This window comes from Ursus arctos, unplaced genomic scaffold (assembly GCF_023065955.2).
Source record: "Ursus arctos isolate Adak ecotype North America unplaced genomic scaffold, UrsArc2.0 scaffold_17, whole genome shotgun sequence".
In the NCBI taxonomy this organism is placed as follows: domain Eukaryota; kingdom Metazoa; phylum Chordata; class Mammalia; order Carnivora; family Ursidae; genus Ursus; species Ursus arctos.
This window is the reverse complement of record NW_026622841.1, coordinates 44,740,024-44,756,795: the sequence shown is the minus strand read 5'-3', so window position 1 is coordinate 44,756,795 and position 16,772 is coordinate 44,740,024. Positions and strand designations below refer to the sequence as shown.

The 16,772-nt window shown below is 41.5% G+C and overlaps 1 pseudogene; it reads right to left on the bottom strand.

The window, feature by feature from the left end:
• Nucleotides 1-1,963: 1,963 nt before the first annotated feature.
• LOC113253187 (ras-related C3 botulinum toxin substrate 1-like) overlaps nucleotides 1,964-16,772 on the bottom strand; it is a 127,222-nt pseudogene continuing 112,413 nt past the window's right edge.

Here is a 16,772-nt window from a genome sequence, read left to right as displayed (position 1 = left end):
GAGCTGGGCACTGGGGCACATGCACAAATATGCAAATATGATACAGTCCCTGTCTTCACCAAGCTTAAAATCTTTAAGGGGCAGCAAAGTCACATTCAAATAATTATAATACAATTCAGACCTCGATGCTTGCCCGAAAATACAGGAGTCCTTATTTCTGGCTTCGTGGAAGATTTCAAAGGGAGAGTGACATTTGATCTGGGCCTGGGACAGTGAGTAGGAACGTGGCAGGAGGGAGACTTTATCAACGTCATTCCGGCCAGAGGAAGCAGTGTGAGAGAGTTTCTGATGAGTTTGGGGATCTTCCAGTTGTCTGGTGAGGCTGGAGCGTAGCAAGAGTTAGGACGGATGAGATCAGAAAGGTAGCTTGGGGTCTGATTGTGCAGGCCCTTGGACACTCACTCCCTAGGAAATGAGTTTGACATCTGTCCTTGTAAAAATTGGTGAGCTGTGGAAGGTTGAGAGGGAGAGTGGTCACATCTCTGTCCACACACCTTTGGTCGTGGTCTTCTTTCTCCTCCCATCCCACATTCTGGAACCCTTCATTCACAGACTGATGATAGACACCATGGGGAAGAAAAAGTATGAGTAACTGAAAGCATGACCTTACAGGTAGTCTGCTCGGTCGCCTGAGAAGCTTGTCACTCTGCTGCTTAAAAACAGGAAAAGATTCTCAATTGCTTTTGTGTGATTGTTTTAAGAACAAAAAGACTAGGGGCACCTGGGTGGCTCAGTCAGTTAAGCAGCCGACTTACGATTTTGGCTCAGGTCATGATCTCAGGGTCGTGAGATCGAGCCCAGGCTTTGGACTGCACGCTCAGTGGGGAGTCTGCTTGAGATTCTGTCTTTCCCACTGCTCCCCCCCCCCTCATGTGAGCACTTGCACGCATGTGTGTACTCTCTCTCTCTCAAATAAATAAATACGTCTTTAAAGAAGAACCCAAAATACTGCTCAAATCTTAGAAAGTGTAGCATGTGCAGGAAACAAGAAAATGTAACTTTGGGGAGGTGTTTTTGCTGATCCCAGAGATCAAAGCGGGGATAATTCCCAAAGCACCCAGAAAGGTCTTTGTTGGGTGGGGGGAAGTAGCAGTTTCTCTCAATCCGTACTGTATGCCAGGGATAATTACATAGTCTCCCAATCACAAATTAAGTATTGCTTCTTGGCAAGTGTCCCCTTTTCCCTGAGTTGTTCTTGAGAGAATGCTGAGGTCTCGGTAAGCTGCACTTCTTTAGATTTTTGCAGTATGAATATTGACAAACGGGTTGCTACCTTATGCTGCTTTGTGTGAGAGGTGCTAAGAACCAGAAAATGAGATTGAGAATCTGGGCTCCATCGCTGACCTGTTGAACTTCACAACCGCTGGGCGGGGACGGGGCAAAGCAAGGAACGAGTGCTGCTGTCCTCGGTCTTGAGGGGCAAACGGTGCAGGAGGGGAGAAAGCAATGGCGGATGTGGAGGGGCGGAGGAAAAGATCCTTACCTGCCACTTCTTGAAGAGCTAAGTGTGTCAGTCTTTCCTTTTGTATTATTTATTTTGGGATTTCCATCTGAGAATTAGTCTAGCTCTGTGAAATGATTTGGAAAGCTTTTTTTTTTTTTTTTTTTTTTAATGCCATGGACTATTTTGTCTAAACTTAGGAATTACCCGTTTCTTGACTGTGTGTGCACAGCTGGTGGGAACACATTAGGGGTCTGATAGGCTTCTTGGAGATAATTTGTTGACAACATCCCTCCTTCCCCCCTTGTTTCATCCCTGGTTATTCGTCTATTTCGTTTTCTGCTTTTTCCCAAGGGAATTCTGAGTTTGTATTTTCTTGAAAATGAGCTATTTCAACAAGACTTCGTAGTATTCTATTATCAATTATTTCTTCTGTATCTGTTATATCTGTCTCACTCTTGATTTCATCTGTCTTAATACCTTTTATTTTTTTTAAATGAATTAACTACAGGATTGTGAATTTTATTTATTCCGCCCTTCCTGAAACAGCAAGCACTTTCTCTTCCTCTTCTTGACAGGCAGTGGGCAGGGAGCTATTCTGTCTCCATCAAACACTGTCTTGAGGCTCCTCTGTGCGAGAGCTGAGCATTCCAGGTACGCTATTTTATAGCACTGATCTCCTTGGCTGTGGCTAAATCTTTGGCTATGAGATGGGAGTCAACGTCTCCTGCATTTTCTCAATCATATCTTTACCATTCCTAAGATCATGGTTAGTTTCCACAGTATGATGTGCTGGGGAGATGGGATCATGCTTCAGGATACCACTTTGCACACATATTTGCAAGTGATGTGGGACTCACAGGGGGAAAGCAAATAAAGAATACATCTGTTTTCAGATAGGCTAGGGGGTGTAAGTCATAATCTTCTTGTCCAGCTTCTTGCCTCGTAAGTCCACCTTGTAACATTAGCAGAAAGTTGTCAAAGACATTGGGGATATATTCTCAAGGAAGTGCATCGGTGTGTAACTGACCAGTAGACAGGCTTTACCTATGTTCTGTCTTCCGTCACCACATCTGATGGCCTGCTTCTGGGCTACCTCTGGGTGGTTTGTGGCTTTGACTGAGAACAGGGGCAAGAAGTGGCAGGTTTGGGGGTGCTGGGGTCTCTGTTCATACTACCTTGGCCTCATCAGACTAGATGCTGAAGCCTAACAACAGACACCAACCAAAGCTGGAAGAAACCCCCATGTTTGCATCTCATTGGGATCCGTAAGAGTCAGAATGTCTCCTCTCCCTAGCCTACAAGATGCAATCTTACAGTATAGACTTTGAGAACGATGGAAATGGTGGAAGATTGCTTGGTCTACGGTCACTTATTCAGTGTAATGCAAATTACTCCAAGTAGTAAACCAAGGCTTGCATCTAGAGTGGCTTTCATAAAATGGCTGTGGGTATGTGTGCACTCAAGGGTCATCTAGGGCCTCCATTTACGAACAGCAATTTGTGTATGAGGTCCTTTGGAATGCCTTTCTAGAAGAAGGATTCAGTACAAGGTAATAGAAGGACCTAGGATTATAGTCCTAGGACAAGGATTTGAATCCCACTTCTATCACAGATAAGTACAATAAATAAAATATTTTTAATCTTCCTGAGGCTTAGTTTCAACATATTTAGAATGGAAATAATAATGCCTATCTACCAGGATTGTTGCAAAGGTATAAGTCAATGGGATTAAAAGGAACAAAAGAGGTAAGATGCCTTGCAAACTGTAAAGTAACTTAAAAATGAAAGTTAGGTATGCAACAAGCATTTGTTGAGGACTGTTGTGCGCATAAACTATATTCAGGCTCCATAGCAATTTACTAGGTATGTCTTTAAATGTCTTCTCCCATTTTAGCCTACCAGTTGGAAAATTTTCGTGGGAAAGCTTTTCTCTGAAATAATTCTGTTTTATATAGTAATATTTCTTTATCACAGGGATTTTAGAAAACATCAAGGAGCAAGAAGATTTTTCAACGCCCGTTCCTTGCTTTTATTAATAAAAAGAGAACTGTGCCAAGGGGGTATGCCTCAGTGAGAAATAACGAGAGAAAATTGTTCACAGGGCTTACTTGGTTAAGTGCAATTAAACTAGCCTGTAATTTTTGTATTAAACTACTGGTAATTGGGAACCAATATTTGGAGCTACTCATTAAATAAATTACCTAGATTAAGGAGTTTTTCCAAGATTACAAACACAGGGGGGAAGGATGTCTTTAAAATCCATGGTCTCTTAAAATAAAGACTAACGCAAAGTTGCTGAACGGGTAGCCCTAGATGCTGGCTGCAGGTGCTTGGACACTGTTGATAGGTCCCCGTAGCACATCAGAGGAGGGAATAACAGTAGAGCTTGGAGCCAGGATGCTCCTGCCGCTCCCGCCTCTTTTAAATGTGTGTGAGCTTTGGCTAGCATGGAAATTCCCCGACCCCCGTTTCTGTATCTGTAACGGGGAGCAATAACATCTAGGTGGCCTATTGCCTAAGGATGTGGTGGTGGTCTGATTCCAGATGATAATTACAGGGCAAGGTGATTCAAAGAAGCCAGGGGAGTTCCTCTCAAACATCAATGTGCGTAGAGTCTCCTGGAGACTATTCAAATGCAGATTCTGGTTCAGGAGGCTCCACCCTGTGGTCCTGGTTCTGCATTTCTGACAAGCTCCCAAGCGATGTTACCGCTGCTGACCTGCATATAGACCACATTTCGGGTGGTAAGGGTTCCACAATAAAGAACATTTTAGCTGATTTAATTGCAATGTCCAGGAACAAATATTGGCCTCAGCTGGGGCTTGTTCCAGCTGTCCAGTAAAGTTATGAAAGTACTAGTTTCCTTTTGCTTTTTCCTCCATGCTGTAATGTCCCGTTCACCTTGAGGCTGACTCTTCAGCCCCAGCGCTCCTGGGGCTTTGGTTCATACATCTTTGGTTGTGGCCAGCAGAAAACTGCTTTCCCAATATTGCCAGCTAAAGTCCTAAGATTCGTTTTGATTATACAGATGAAATAAACTGATTGGCTTAGCCCAGGCCGAAGGTCCCCCTCATGGAGCTGATGGTGGAATGAAATTCCCCGGAACCACATGGAAACCAGGGCTATGAAAAGAGGAGAAAGGGGGTGCTGGGGAGACAACCAAGGAGAGTCTTTTGTAGAGACAAATGAGATAAAGGTTTTTAAATCAAGTTTATTTTAACAAATGTCATATCCTATATCAATATGAAATATGAGAAACAGATCATTTGTACACTTCCCTGTCTGATTTTGGAAACTTCTCTGAGTCAGGAAATACCATTTTTGTTAATGTCAAATATGGTTGGAAGGTCATAAAACCATTTTAGACATTCCCAAGCCATATTTTTATTTATTAGTTTTAATACATGTAATGTGGCCTTTGTAGGAATCACCAAGAAAGACTGAAGTGAATATCTCTATGAAATGGTTGGAAAATCCATAGCACAGAAAAACCCTTTTAGGATGGTTTGTAGTTTGGGTTTTAGGTAGTCATAAATTTAACTCTACTGTCCAGCTAGACTTGGAACGGTATAAGGGAAAGAGGGACTAAATAATTGTAGCAAATGAGAATACCAGGAGAGCGGAGTATAAGGTGAAATTGAAGATGGGGCTGCCCTCTGTGGGACAGCAGGAATGGTTTGTTAATTAAAACAAAACACATAAAATTTATGAAAGCTGTCCACAGTTAGCAGTGGTGAACTCCTTGCTAATCTTGTCATTGCTATGCCCTAAGCATTCACAATAGCGTTCTGTCCTTTATTCTCACAAAGATCACATGCTTGCCACCCAACCAGTCAGTCTTAGCAATGGAGACAAAAACTGGGTGCTATTTGTGTTGGGTCCAAGCATTTACCATGGAAAATGTGCTAAGACTTAAGCAAAGTTCTCGTCAGGAAATTTCTCTCCATAGACTTGCCCCAGTGCCATAATGTCAGTGATGTCATTATCCTGTCAAAAAAACTCAAGATTAATTCTAGGAAAGCAAGAATTCTAATCAGATTCCTTCTACCCAGTGCTCAGAGCATTGCAATTTACTAGAATTTTGTGTACAAACAACTTAAGTAGACCCAAGGGTTTGCGGTATAGGGCAATGTCTGTGTATGTGACGGGGTTGGGCATATGGCTAGGGGTAGATGTGGCACAAACTGGATGACGCTATGGATCTGGGTGTTGGCCCCGGCAAAGTCTGGGTATCTTTTAGATAGTATGTAATTAAAAATTTAACTTTACCCAAAGAGTGAAAAGGTTTATCAAGATTGAGGGTAATCTTGGGAATCCTGAACTTGCAGTTGGTGTCAGAAATGGGGGTGGTCTTGTAGGCTGTACCCCTTAACTGCAATTGGCATCAGAAGTGGGATTCCTCAAATGATCCTGACGCACTGAAACATGTGGTTTGGAACGAGAGAGGATGAGGGGCCAGGGTCGATGACTCTTTGATTTCAGAATGGCTACCTAGTCACCCCATGGTATGGAACTGCAGTTGTGCTGGGGTCAGTTACTAGAGGTAAAAGTTACCAGTGAATTTGGAGATGAATCCAAACCTCAAGGAGTCAGCTCACTGGATACATTGGGAAATGTGAAATGATAAGAAATAAGCTAAATATATAATCCCTTGGCTATCATTAACCATATTAGCTAAAATGAAAGTAAAGAGTGTTGAAGCAGGTCTTGGCTATGAACCATGCTCAGGTTTCAGCCAGTCTCAGCTATGGTAGCCACAGGGCTGCTACCGAAGGGACAATTATTCTGGGAGAGCAGATAGCACTTCTAGGATCGCTGGTCACCAAGCAGGTAGTCCAGGTGGGGGAAGGCGAGGGCAAAACCAAGGAACCAGTGAAACCAGGTGGTAGAGTGTGAAGGAATTGTCTCATGTTGTGCATTGGTATCATCGGTTTGCTGAAGAGCTTAAAATAAGTTGAGAGTGACTAGCTTAAGGGCATTATCTTTGGTTTTGAATGCTGAAGAATAAAAGAGCATGTTTGGGTTAACACAGGACCCAGCTGACTATTGAACAATCATAGATGGCTCTACATGATCAGACACAGAGCATGTTTTTCCCCAAAGGACAGGAAACTCAGTGGACTGGATAAGAGCCACTGTGTAGTAAGTTTATCCTGAGAAGGGGGACTGTCCAACTCTCCCCATAAATGCCCAGTGGAACATCCCTGGTAATACAGCTGATATGCTTTGAATACAAGCCATGCTGGGATAATCAGGATATTCATACCCAGGGCATAGGAAATACTGTGATTAAAGGAGCCCCTTTTGCATGGACATCCCATGTTATATTACTGCTATAATATGGAGCAACAGTCTGAGAAGTCTTGTCAGATTTGTTATCTCAGTTTCTCCTATGGGTTTTTACAGAATTAAAAAAATTAGAATGATTCATAAGAAAATGGGGAAAGACAATTTCCACCCAATAGGTTGGAAATCTTTCAATGGTTTTTGAGAAACAGGATGAATAAAGTAAACATTGATGGGTTGAAATAAAGGTCTTAATAATGCAACACTATTGGAGGTAAGGTAGACCAATGGGAGCTCCTCTTGTTTCCCAACATCAAAGGCCTTAAACAAATCTTCTCTATTGAGCGCATTGTGGAGAAATTTGAAGTTCTGGAAGGCAAGGGTGACAATGAGAAACCTGACTTGGACTTGCTGGGGGCAATCAAATGTAACACTGGTGACTTGAGAGAGGCTCAGAGCAGAAGAATAATAATACCTCTTAGCTCAATTGTACCAGATGCCCAGAGGGGTAAAGCCATGTTTGCCAAGGCCCCTCTGCTTTTGGAACCTCACAAGGTTGGATAGAAGCTTGCAAACCTGAGTGGCATTGCTCTGGGAGAGCTTTTGGTCATACAATAGGATGAACTAGACTGAAGGCTAATGACTGAGTAGAACTTTATTAACGTATCAGAATCAGACTCCTATTTCTCATGTTATATCTGCCACAAAAGATATCATTTGGGAAGGAATTTTTGGGAACTGCTCCCTACTGGGTCATGGGACCATGTGGTATACAACTTTCAGTTGCCTGACCACTATGTAACCATAAACCTGGATGACCGAATGTTCAGAAAGCTTCTTGGGTATACTGGACAAAACACAGCAGTGGCATGCCTGATATGCCATAACGTGCTATACACAAATACTTATCATCCTTGGTTTTGTGGGTGGGAAGTTATTAAACACAATACGAAAGGGGCACCTGGGTGGCTCAGTTGGTTAAGTGTCCACCTTCAGCTCAGGTCATGATCTCGGGGTCCTGGGATTGAGTCCCGTATCGGGCTTCCTGCTCAGCGGGGACTCTGCTTCTCCTCCCTTTGTCCCTCCCCCTGCTCGTGCTCTCTCTCTCTCAAATAAATATATAAAATCTTAAAAAAAAAAAAACCCCACATAATTCAAAAAACCCAATGGGTCCTGAGAGGATTAGAGCAGGAGGCATCACATGGCAGGTCCGATTTCCCTTGGGAACAGCACCATCTTGAGATGAGGAAGGCTATGGGAGGCCTTACGGCATACTCAAACTAAAATACGTCCAGTTGTGACTACCATTCATCTAACTGTAGAACGGAGGACGAATGTTTTTGGGTACAAAACATGTATTCTAACTGCACTCAGGCTATTAGTATACAATGGCAACAACATGCATGGTGGATGAAGCACCACGTGTGTCTTCCCCATAGAAGGGAGGCAGGGCTTGCTCTATAACAGCACATAATGGAAGATGGTTTTAGTACAAGCCTATGAACTGAGACAGGTTGAATGGCTTTGTCCCCAACTGACTTTGACCTGGAAATAACCAGTCATGGCCAATTATAATGGTGCCTGTCCATAGTAGTTTCTGGTATATCGGCAAGGGTTGTGTTGGAAGGCATACCAAATACCTCTGTAATTCTTACTGATTTTGTTCTGCAATGAAACAGAATTGTACCGTGACCATGCTGCGATATAGTTAACATTGGCATTGTTGGTAAGATTTGACTTCCATATGTAAATAAGTCTTATGATTATACTCATATTAATAATCAAATATACTGTTTGGTTCAGTTAAATCCTCCTCAGGATATAATACCAATAGAAAATGACCGGTCTGAAGAAGAACTGGATTGACCAATCACTGGATAATTGCCATGCTAAATAGTTCTGCACGAGTTTATCATAAGGTACAAATAGCAATAGATGAAATAATCAAATTAGCACAAAATGTTTAAGTGATTGTAATGGCTGTATAAGGATGCATTAATTTCTTTAAATCTGTTCCCATCCCACAAATGTTAGGCATATTCATACTGATACTGTTGCTGCCTCCATCATATAAATGCTATCCTAACGGTAGATGCTTGGACAAATATGATCATTTCTCTATAAGAGATCCTTGTCCAGAGGCCAGGGGGTGGCTCGTGTAATAAGGAATTCAAACTTACTCAAGGTGAGGTCTGACCTTTGCTGGAGGTACTTTCTAGAAGTATCTGCTTATCTGGGGGCTTTGGGCCACAAGAGATAACTAACAATGTGATTTATGATAAAGGCTTTGGACTGCGCGATATCTGCTCTGCCTCTGGAAGGGTTCCAGAGGGGTTGGAGACCACGATCAACCATGTATGCAGTCAGCAATGTCTCCACAATAAAAACTCTGGACACCAAGCTTAGGAGAGCTTCCCTGACTAGCAATATTCCATGCCTATTGTCACGTATTACAGTTGGGAAAGTTAAAATCGTCCATGTCTCCATGGTGAGAAGACAACTGAAAGCTCCATGTTTGGAATCTTCTGGGACTCTGTTCTTGGCAGATTTCAGTCTGTATCCTTAATTCTTTCACTTTATTAAACCATAAACATGATTATTACAGCTTTCAGTGAGTTTCTTTAGTGATTTATGGACACTAACGCCAGTCTAGGGACCCCTGTACCCTGCAGTGGTGTCAGAAGTGAGGGTGGTCTTCTGGACTGGACCCCCTAACTTCACAGATGGATTTTTTGATTTTATTCAGACCATTTTTTCCTATACTCAACACCATCCACGTCTTCAAATATGTCTCTGCTAGAAACATTATCTTTTAAATGGTTCCTTGGACGCCATTACAAGTACGGCATAATCTGTAGTAAAGCACCATTAAGATGTTAATACAGATGTATGTGTGAATTAAAAAGTAACTCTAAATGCACAGTAACCAATTTACTTCACATTAATAATTCAGCTATTTTTATTAGTTTCTAAACAAAAAGAAAAGAGGACCCAGTCCACAGAGCAATTGTAATAGTGTGCACAATTTTTATTAAACCAAAATAAAACCTTTTGAAGTTCTTGGCTTATGAAAGTCACTCGAATTCATTTCTTTTTTCCTATCAAATTTTTCCTTTGCCAATGTGTTCCCTCTGACTGAAGTTGGAGACTGACATGCCCTTCCATTCTCCTTTTGGGGCCAAAGGAGAAGACATCAATATTAGTCCTCTTAATAGAAAATCAAACCCCCTTTAACGAGAGTATTATTTATTCTAGTCCATCTGTTTCAAATAAACAAGTAAAGTGATTGGAGATGAACCACAACGAAAGAAGATGGCAAGGCATGCTACACGAAGACCCTTAAATTGCACATCTTGAAGATTTTCAGGCTTCAGAATACCGGGTGTCTGTAATTCACAAAGCACTTTACAAAGCAATATTCTTGGCCACCATTTTGTAACTGGCAACAAAACAAAACAAAACAAACACAACGACGACTGCGTCCCCCTCCCCAAGCAAAAAAATCAAGGAGACCAGGGCAGGGCAATAATAACATGACTGAGAGTCACAGAGGAAATATGAGGAATTCCAGATTCGGAGCCAGTGCCCGCGGGGAACATTTTTCTGCTTTGCCCTTTTTGCATGCCTCGATATTGGATTTCAGTTATCCAATTTCAGTTTCACAAAATTTCAGTTGTGGTTACTTAACTTCCAGGCGGAGCGCATAGTCAGCTTTTGCTGCACGTCAGGGACACGTTCCTGCAGGGTTGGTTCACTCTCTCTCTCTCTCGCCTCTTCTTTCACTGATCCATTGCACAATGTCACATGCACTGCTTCGAGAAAACCTTGTTTTATGACAGTCTGCACGTAGAGAGGATGAAATCACCTGATGATCGTTCATGTGCAGAAGGATTTCTCATTTAAGAAGAATTCACTAAGGTCTTTAGTTAGCTTTTCCAGGTCACCACAAACGATGAAACTAATTCAAAGACATTTTACAGACAAGTTTGAGAAACATTTCTATCTCAAAAAGCAATGTTTTCCAATGTGTTGACCCCCAATTTTCACCTATGTGGGAGTCCGATACAATAATTACAAATACGAAATAAAAATATAATCAATATGAAAAAAGTGTATAATAAAATAATCGACAAATATGCAAAATTAAAATGTGTGTATCTTTGGTGTTTAGAACTCTTAAGGGAACATGAAACACATAGAGAATTTCAAACTCTATGCCCTTCAAAAAATCCTTCCAAAAATGAAAGTCAAAATATCATCTTTACATGAATGGGGCCGGTGATGTTTTTTTTTCTGGAAGGAAATCCCCTTTGCAAATAACTGTGGTGCTGAGGGCTACAGCTTAGGTATTGGCATCTGGCAAACACTTGCTCCTGCGCGCTGTGTGAATGACTCCGTTCCCTCACCGCACTCCTGAACAAATGCTATGTGCGTGTCTGTTGGTCTGTCAGCGGCACGAACACATATAACTTACCAGAGGCGCCTCAATTCTTTTCACATTAGCTCACGATCATCAAGAATTCCTCCATGCCAATGAGATACTGGGATATCCCAAATGTACTCGATTATCACCTGTTTAGTCGCATGATCCAGAATTTACATGGGTTCATGGTTTTTTTAGATAATCACAAATTAACAAAATAAAATTTTACAGAGCAATCAGGGAAAGTGAAGATTATGTCCCTTGGTCCCCAAGAGCCACAGATCTGGCTTGAGAACCACCCTTTTAAAGGTGCACACGCATGTGCATTTTGTTTTAACAATCCTTGATCTAGTAATAATTCCCATCATGAGGTAATTTAAATATTTCACTGGGTTGTTATAAGAATCAATGGAAGAGTCTATGTGAAAATATTTTGCAAGTGATTAAGCGTAAGTATGTAGTTAATTTTTTCTACCTCTTTCATTCTCTTCTTCCTCAAAGACATACGTAAGACACACGCTGAGTCGTATTGATATATTTCCCTTTTAAAATTTTGTTGCTTTGGTCTTTTTTATTAGTGTATTGATCAGCTGTCATCCATTACTTCAGAGGCAAGTTTCATCTGACCGTTCACCACATTGACAGAGAGACACTGATGGACTCTTCCTGATGTCTTGGATGTTTGGCGGTGTTGGAAATAACAATGATTCAAGAAAGGGAACTTCTTGAAAACTTCCTTTTTGGAGGTATAGAGTTTTAATTCATTCCACTGGATCTGACACTTGTGCTACCTGTAAAGAAACGCATGGAGAAGTACATGGTACTCAGGATATGTGTGTGGGGGACAGAAATATTTCATAATAATCTCTGCTAATTTTACTGAAAGGAGAAGGGGAAAGGGAACCAAGTGTCAGAGTGTAAGTGTCTGCACAAGACACTGAATACATACTACCTGTATTATTGACATGATTTCTCCATTGTGCAGAGAAGAAACTGGCATTCAGAAAAGCTCAGCAATGTGCCTAAAAGCATAGAAGAAATTGGGGCAAGATTTGATCCCAGGTTATGTCTTCCAAGTCCATGTGATTTTCCTGATACCCGGCAGAGTAAGGATGCAAACGACACAGACCAGGGTCTTGGGCAGAGGAAACAGGGCTTCCCTGGCTTCTGGCCTCAAACCCAGTTTTCCAAAGTCAGCATTTACTTCTGCCAACTCCCCTACCTTCCCGAGTTATATCTCCTCTCGGTCCATCGTCAACACTGTCTTAAGTGGCAGTTTCTTCCCAGCAAACTGATTTGTCTTGAAGACATGCTCTGAGACTGATTTTCTGTCTGTGTTGAGAGACTTGACCTGGAGTTGGAAACTCCTGGGTCCTTGAAATTGAGCACAGGTGTGAGATACTGTTTGTCTGGCTTCCATCAACCAGCTTGGGTGACCCAGACAGCACAGCAACCACCATACAAATGATAACATTTCCTGAGTGATTACAATATACCAGGTACTGTTCCAATTGCCTTATATGTATTAGTTTATTTAATTCTCACAAAAATCCTTTGTAGTACCTATTAATGCCATTTTACAGATGAGAAAACGGAGGCACAGTGAGACCCAGCGAATTGCCTAAGATTACACAGCTGTAATAAAGCCACGGGAGATTATGATCCATTGTTATCACATCCCTGATACTCTGTGTTACTTTTCCGAGCAAACCTACATGAATCGCTATGAGCACAGATTTTTACGTATGTGCTATGTTTATCTGATCTCTTGTCTCAGGTTGCAAGGTGCTTGGTCCAGGACTCAAGTGTTCCACTTTCCATGTAGCCCTCATAGTACAGGGTAGTTCTGAACAAACAGAATGTGTTTAGTGAATAAAGTTGACTTTTCCTACATGAAACAGAAACATCCAGGTGCTTACTTGTGAACGCAGAGAGAAGCAGCCCATTCCAAGTGGCATATGAATGTGTCAGAGTATATCAAAAGGGAAACTAGACTTTCAACTAACATTCAATACTGTCATGGGCTAACTTGTGTCCCTCCAAAATTCATTTGTTGAAGTCCTACCCCCCTGTACCATGGAATATGGCTATACTTAGAGGTAGGGTCTTTAAAGAGGCAATTAAATGAGGTCATGAGGGTGGGACCTAATCTGGCAGGAGTGGGGTATTTATAAGAAGAGCAGACTAGGACACAGACACACCCAGAGGAAAGACCATGTGCAGATATAGGGAGAAGATAAGCCATCTATAAGCCAAAGAGAGGAGCTCTCAGAAGAAACCACCCCTGCTGACATGTTGAGAAATAAATTTCTGCTGTTAACACCACTCATTCTGTAGTACTCTGTTATGGCGGCCCAAGCAAACAGATACAGATCCTATCTGGGCTGAAAGATAATAGGGCCTGGATGAACTTCTTAGGCCCCAAGTCCTCAGAGAAGCAAAATCTTTTCCAAATTTCCCAAAAATTCTCCCCATAGTTTCTGCCAGTTTTTTCCTGGCTGATGGATGCTCAGTCTCTTGTTTACTTTCACCGAGTGAAGCAGATACTATCAACCAACGCGTTATGGCTTTGCTTTCTTTTCTCTTATCCTCTCCTTGTTCTTGGTCTTAAACAGTTTAATGTGTTGAGATATTAATTTATACCCCACTTTTAGTGCTGGAGGATGCTTGATGGAATTATTAGCATATCTTCTGCCTCCATCCCAAGAAGGAAGTCAATTTTTCTTCAATATTTTTAGCCCCTAGCCTTAGGGAGTTGTTAAAGGTTTTCTGTCAGGGTCACCAAGATAAGTTATATATTAAAGTTGTGTGATCTTGGGGACTTCCTTAATCTCTCTGAGCCTCAGGTTTTCTTATCTGGAAAATGGGGATAATTATGGTGCTATCTCATTGGCTTGTTGGGAGGATAAAATAAGGTAATATCTGGAAAGGTCTATGAGATATAGCATCTATCTCTATCTCTATCTCTATCTCTATCTCTATCTCTATCTATCTCCCACTTCTTGGTATTGCTTTTGGGGTCCATACTGACTAATGCATAACTTGTTTGGAAGGTCTGCAATTAGGGGAAAGTTATGGTGAACATTTGGTTGGATGAAGTGTGCTCATTAGAGTGGGGCCAGCTACCTGGAGATTAAGAGATGTGTTTTTTTGATGGGGCGGGGGGTGTCCAAGAGTTTTGGAGAACTGTGCTCTGTTCATAAGCCATGCCATTCCTTGCAGCAGGAAAGACCATAGCCATTAAGTGAGGAGGTCCTGTATGGAGTAGTCATGGAGGGGATTGAGGACCCCCACCCAAGTGCCAGCACCTGCTGCATGGCCATATCTGGATGCTCAAAGGAAGAAGGGGAAGACGGGAAACTAAACACTAAAGGTCTGGTTCCGTCCTCAATTCTCTGTATCCATTTCTACTCCTGATTGCACTGACGGTCCTGTAACGACCACTCTTAAGCATCTTGCCTTCCCTGGGCCACTGGGCCTCAGAGGTTTGATCTGATCTAGAGAAATAAAAATAGGTGACAGTTTTTGCACCTGAGAATTGCATCCCAAATTCATACAGCGTACAAGTATTTATTGATATTATTTTCTTTGTTTATAAAAATTTCAAAAACTCAGTTTGTAAAATTTGAAAAGTAGAGAAAAGCACAAAGAAAAATAAATTAATATTGCCTGTGAACTTACCACTTGGGACTAAACACTCTTATACAGTATTTTTTCTGAGCTTGTACTATGTATATAATACATATATAGTTACAGAAGTGACACTATACTATGAATAGTTTTTATCCTACTTTTCATTTAACACTGTTCTAGGCATTTTCTCATGTAATATAAAATGCTCCATAAAGACCATTTAAATGCTGCATGAACCCTGTTTTTCAGAAGTGCTTCAGATGATTTAACTTATTCTCTATTCCTGGAAAGTTAGATTATTTTTAGTTTTTGGCTTTATTAAATATTGTTGTAATGATTATTTGTGTTCCTGACGCAATTCCTGAGAAAGTTTACCTAGACACTGTTCACTCTCTCTTACTTCTAGTGCAATATTTCATTTTATTCTTAAAAAGCTTATCTTGTATTTTCTTAAATCCATTGAAATCCAAAAATATTTCTTCAGAGAACCTTATTTTCTTCATAACATTTCCTCCTCGCCAATCATCCCCAAATACCCTCATTTTGAGATGGTCGAGGGCTGTCCCAATGGCACATTAGCAAGATTAGGAAAGATTTATAAGGTTATGTTCATGTCGTTTCCACATTCGGCCATACCAAACTCTTGCTGTCATCAGAGGGGCAACTGTTTTACTCAAAACCGCCTTCAGCAAAATTGGAAACGAGTAGGAAGCTGGCGCCCTCGAAGTCATAGCAAGATGGAACTCCATCATAATGTGCCAGCTGGTTGTTGCTTTCCATTCTTTTCTGGAGCTGTGTCCGTGTGTGTGTGTGTGTGTGTGTGTGCATGCGTGCACCCGTATGTGTTCTACGTGCTTGTGTGTTTGTGGGCACTGGTAGAAAGAAGTTCCTTAGAGGTGTTATAGTGATCCAGAGTCCCACACTATCTCGGCAGTACCAGACAATCCGCGATGCTGGATGTCTGGAAGCATGGTGGGTCCTCACTCCAGAACCAGCATGGACACGCCCTACCCCAGAATTCTATCCTCGCCTCCTGTCCCATTCTAAGTGCTAAAATTGTGATTTCCCTGAGAGTTGCAAATTTAATTTGCAAGGAAATAGAATATACAACTTCGCGGTGTTATGGCTAAAACAAAGGAAAGCCCCCCTGGTTGGTCTGTGATAGAAATATTGGCTCGTCAAGGATGACTGTACATGGAAGATGCGTTCGTCCATCCTTGTCAGGTTCAGCCCACTTTGGACCAGGTCCTGCTTCCCATAGTCAGAGCCAATGGTGCATTTTCCTTGCTTCTGATGAAGAGTAACAAGGACTTTTGGTTTTAGGGATCAGATGGAGAGTGATTCTCTTTGAAGCTTTCACAAAGCCTACAAGAATTTCACACCATTTTGAGTGCTGCAGGTGAAGAATTTAACAGCTGGTGGGAGTGCAAATTAGAGCCAATTATAATTTGATTGACCTGCCTTGACAATAAAACTGTCTTCCCTAATTTAAAATGCCTAGCAGGATCTTCTCTGCCCTGGTAAGGTGGTGATTTCAAACGAAGAGCAGCTCAAACTAGGAAATTTTTAACAATGCTGTGACAGTAATAAAGATTTATTTATATAGCACCTTTTTTTTTCTCTTGGACTGAAATGACTGCGTTCAAACTGAGGAATAGCACATTATGTAGAGGGATGAAAAGGACTGGCTTGGCAGAAATGACTCAAGAGTGGCGGCAGCAGAAGTAGAAAACGCACGTCAGTTTTGGAAAGCAGTGAGGAAAGGGGGGAGCATCTCAGCTCCAAAGCGCAACGCCAGTTGTCATAATATTTGTAGAGAAACCAAATGTAGAATTGAAGAGCACATTTTTTGGAACTGTTTAAAAATGGCGTATGAGAAAGCCCTTTTTCTTCCTGTGTTTGATTTTAAAGCTAATTTATTCCATCACCTTATTTAAATAGGTCATAGAAAGCTTCAAACTCTGCTTTCGACTCAGCTTGGTCCTTC